Genomic DNA, 5,218 nt, shown 5'->3' with positions numbered 1-5,218 from the left:
CAGTCAGCACTTATCATTTTAAAAATGGTGACAATGTTGTTTACCATGTTCACTTTCCCAGCATCCATAATAATAATAATGATGATAATTTGGTTTCCCCAGCCACTCTGGGTGGCTCCCAACCAAATATTAAAAACACGATAAAACATCAAACATTAAAAACTTCAGATGTCTTCTAAAAGTCAGATAGTTGTTTATTTCCTTGACATCTGATGGGAGGGTGTTCCACAAGGCGGGCGCCACTACTGAGAAGGCCCTATGCCTGGTTCCTTGTAGCTTCACTTCTCGCAGCGAGGGAACTGCTAGAAGGCCCTCGGCACTGGACCTCAGTGTCCGGGCTGAACGATGGGAGTGGAGACCTTTTGAGACCCTTTGAGGAAGGGGCCTAGTTTCTCATTTCAGACTTGGAAGTCTGAAGTCCCTCAGTTTCTGAAGCAACAAAGAGCAGAGCCTTCTCAACGGTGGTGCCTCGTCACGGGAATGCTTTCTCCCTGGCTTCAACCCTGGTCAAGTTTATGAGGCTGAACACATCGCTGCTTTTCCCATTTTTTTTGGATGAGATCATATGCTTCTGTCACCCCTGCCTCGGCCATCATTGTTTGTATTTTTATTTAAAATATTGGTTAACTGTCCTTCATCAAAAGGTTCAAGGGCAATGTATAATGCATGACTAAAAACTAATGCACACATGAGATACATGAATATTTGCTTGTTCTTACTATTAAGTTGTGTTCAATACAATTGTAGCTAGGCAGTCACTTCATAACTCAATCTGATTAAACAGGTAGGATACAAGTGTTTTTCAACTGGGGTAAGCTTTAGGTGAAGACAGAAGGAGGACTTTGACTCAAGGCTAGAAGACTGATTTGGACCAAAACTCCCTGCCCCGCATGAGATCTTCTGATTTCCAACCTGCTGTGAAAGTGTGTGGAGGTCGCATTCACTGACCACAAGTCTCCTGAGGCACACCAATGCTTTATCAGGAAGGATTAATGCGCCTTGTGCAAGAAGGCTGCATTCTAAATGCAGAGCTATGTGCATATTAGATGGGGCATGGAAATTAATGTGCATTTAGGTTAATTAAACTGGCAGTGGCCTGATTTATGGTAACTAGTTGATGGGAACAGAAGCAATTTTCCACTCTCATACATGAGCTGTCAAGCAATATGTCACTGGGTGGGAAAGGCCAGTTCTTGGCACTGATAGGAGGTTCTGTGGAAGGCTTGGGGAGAAATAAAAGCAAAGCCTTTGACTCTGTTAATCCCACACGTGAGTCAGAGATTAAAAGAGGTTTGTGCCTGTCACAAGCGCAGCAGCCTGTTTCAAAGGCTCTCCAGGTGTCAGAGATCGGCTGCGAGCTGCTGAGCAATCAAGCTGAAGTGCAAGGCCAGGCAGGATTAGGCCAGAAAGGTAAAACCCACAGGAGTGTCCATCAGGAGACAGAACCACTTGTGGGCAGAGACTAGTAGGAAGAAGAGAGCCAACAGGGGTGTTTGGAGCAACACTTGAGGGGGGGCGCTCAGGCAAGGCTGGAGCAAAGGCAGCATTGCATAGTGGTCAGAATGTTGGACTGGAACTGGGGAGGCCCAAGTTCAAATCCCTACTCAGGCATGAAGCTGACCAGGTGGCCTTGGGGCAGCCATAGCTTCTCAACCTAATCTACTTCACAGGGCTGTTGTGAGGATAAATTGTAGGGATAATGTATTCCATCTCAAGCTCCTTGGAGCCAAGGCAGAAGATTTAGAAGTAACAAAACCAATAACCTGGAAACACCGCAGCAACTTGCCTTGGGGCTCACTGAAAGCAGCCTCAGCAGGATCAGGCTGGGATCAATCTGTGTTAGGATACCAAGCCATGTGAGACCTGGACTGCCACAGCTGCTGCACATCAGTGAGGTGCTTCATTGGCACAGCTAAGGATATTGCTGTCCCTCAGTTGGACTGCTTCATGCTTTTTTGCAAGGGGACATTTATTTCTGCTGGAACATCTTCTTCTTCTTTGGCGATCACTTGTAGCCGAGTAAGATTGTTTTCCATAAACACAGTTTTAACAATGAGTTCATAAGTGACTGTGGAGGCCAATTCTGGATCCACACGTCTTTCCACAGTGGGGAGATTGATTTCCAGGTGGGAGTTGATCACGGTGTAGATTTGCCAAGCGTGCCTTCTTCTTAGCACATTTCTCCCTTGCGTCCTGAGTTCGAGTGTCTTCAAAGCCCATGACACCTTTGGTAAAGGCTGTTCTCCAACTGGAGCACTTGCAGGCCAGTGTTTCCCAGTTGTCAGTGTTTATACTACATTTTTTAAGATTTGCCTTGAGACAGTCTTTAAACCTCTTTTGTTGACCACCAGCATTAAGCTTTCCATTTTTAAGTTCAGAATAGAGTAGTTGCTTTGGAAGACGATCATCAGGCATCCGCACAACATGAGCAGTCCAACGAAGTTGATGTGGAAGAATCATTGCTTCAACACTGGTGATCTTTGCTTCTGCCAGTACACTGATATTAGTTCGCCTGTCTTCCCAGGTGATATGTAAAAAATTTCAGAGACACCGTTGATGGAATCTTTTGAGGAGTTGGAGATGGCATTTATGACATTCATTTCTGCTGGAACATACCCAAGATCAGGGATGAGACACCTTTGGCCTGGAGCCAAATGCAGTCCTTTAGGTCCTTGGAACTCCTCTCCCAAGCCACACCCCTTTCCACAGGCCACGCCTACCACTGCCCCTGCTCTGCACCCTTCCTGAGTGTTTATGCCTGGCTGGAATGTGGTCTTGAATTTGAATCATACTTGCTTGTCTGGAAGGAGGACAGAGCAAGCTAAGTGTGTATAGAAACCAGCCTACCGTACAAAGGTCAGAATCACATTTGTTGATCTGCCTACTTTTGCCTCTGGCCTCACCTGTGACTGATTTACAGCTTGAGAAACAAAAGCAACTCCTTCTAGTTAGCGGGAAAGGGCAACACTAGCACTTCCTTTTCCCCGCAGAGTAAACACACGAGAACTGAAATAGAACCCCCCAAAAAATAATCAAGGAGGCGCTTAAACTCGCAGCCCTGGTGATTAAAATTGGCGCTCCCTAATTAAAATTGGTCTCTCGTGATTAATCAGCTAAACTGTAGTTGGTTCATCTGCTGATTAAACTGATTAAAGCTTGTGGCTCTAATGAAGGAGTGGGAAAAGCCACTCTTTAAGGGGTAACTAATCTCAAGTGCCTGCAGCAGCAAACAACATCCTGGTCAGGATGCTAGCAGAAAGAGCAAAAACCAAAGTCACCCCCACCCCACCCCAAGCAGAACTGACAATTAAGCTTCAAAGCCAATTTACGTTGCTGAATGAAACACATTTCCAATACCTCTGATGGGGATGTTCCCCATGGCCTGCCCACTGCTTTTCTTCCTGATGAATTATAAATCCGATATTAATTGCGAGATGTGTCATTGGAGCTTCAGTGATTGTCAGTCAGGGCTTTTGTGTGCGGGGTGCAATTTTTAGAACTTTTGTGTTCTGCTAACAATGAACAAAGGAAGCAGATGTAAAAAAGAAAAAAAAGAAAAGAAAGAGGGCAGAAACTCAACAGGAATTAACAATGTACCACATGCATAATGTGCTTGTGCCACAAATAGCTGGCAGGTTACTCAAGCAAGTGAGCCAAGGGGCATACACAAAGGAAAGTGGAGGGAAATGGTTAAATGAATCCACTAAGGCAACAGGGCTGGGTTAGAGCAGAAGAGAATTAGGGCCGCATCAAACATTCATGTGGAATCCACAGAAAAGAAATCCATGTGCAGGGGCACATGAGGGGCAGGTTAATAAACAATAAACCATTGTTGTTGTAGTTATGTCTACACAGACGGGGCCTGAATAAAGGGAATCAAGAAACACCAAATATCAGAACCAGGCCACATTTTTTTTTACCAAAGTATGCACAATTCACAAGAGAGAAGTCCTGTAGGTAGAGGGAAGGGAACGTCTAGGATAGCAAACAGGTGTATTTTTCCAGGTCCTGACATGGAGCCATTTCTTCTTGAGAGTGGACATGCCCTGTCTACCTTTTCCCCTTCTGAATTTTGGAACTGAATGCTGTAAAGACTGGAGAGCCACAGACGCTGGGCTGTTTGAAAACCAGCTGTCATAACCTTTTGCTGGTGCCTGGACCAGATAGAGAGCGTTTGGGCTATGGGCTCCCAACATGTAGCGATTCCTGACCATGCATCACACTAGCATGACCTAACTTTGATTTGGTATTCCTGAAGTGGAGAATGAGAAAATGCAGAGGCTGGAAATCAAAAGAAATGGCTTGGCTTGGCTTTTTAAATGGACTCTACAGCCCGCTGCATAAACAGACTATCATTTTGGGATTTGTACCAGGCAGAGAGAAGGGAGGTGCATCCTCCTTGCTCCACGTCTGATGCACTGAGAACATTGATGAGAATTCATGTCAAACTCACTCTTGGGCAACCTCCAAAAACGAAGGCTCCCTGGACGCAGGCCAAGCAGGCCTCCTCCTCCTCTGCCTCCCTCCTGCATCTGCCAAACACCTCCTGGAGTCTCACCACTGACAACTCTGCCGCAACTGAGGGCTTTTGTGGGCTTAACTGAAATAAATGTAGAGTTCCTGTATGGTTTGCAGTTTAAAGGATAAAAGCAAGTGGGAGAAGAAAGCAGTAGACAAACCAAATCTTTTCCAACTCTGCAATATCCTTTTTTAGGTGAGGCAGCCTGAACTGTACTGGAAACAGTACATTCAAAGTGTGCCCACTGTTCTTGCACTGCAGTTGTCCTGCTCTTCCTCCTATGCTGGCTAGATGTCTCTCCATCAGGATGAATAGAGGTTTAGCCATTTCAGATGGAACCCTCAGATACTTGAATCCTGGGACCAACCAAATAGCAATGTCACTCACTTTCTTATGGTACTTTTAGCACTGTGGGATCCCAAAAATAATGGAAAAGTTTCCAATGAGTCCAAAACTCGTAATGTATCACAAGGCATCTTGTTTTTAAAAGCCAAGGTGTACTATTTGATTTCTTAATTGCTGGAAAGGCTACTTGCATTTCTAGAACCGATTTTATTTTATGCATCTTTCCCCCTTGAATTTGCTACAATAATCAAAGAAAATACAGGTTACTTGCATCTTATGTTCCTGGAAATCACGTATATAAGCAAAATTACATAAAGCCAGAACAACCCCTAGAAAGACACTGAAAAACTATTT

Source organism: Podarcis raffonei, chromosome 8, assembly GCF_027172205.1.
Source record: "Podarcis raffonei isolate rPodRaf1 chromosome 8, rPodRaf1.pri, whole genome shotgun sequence".
Classification (NCBI taxonomy): Eukaryota; Metazoa; Chordata; class Lepidosauria; order Squamata; family Lacertidae; genus Podarcis; species Podarcis raffonei.
This window is presented reverse-complemented; position numbering follows the sequence as displayed.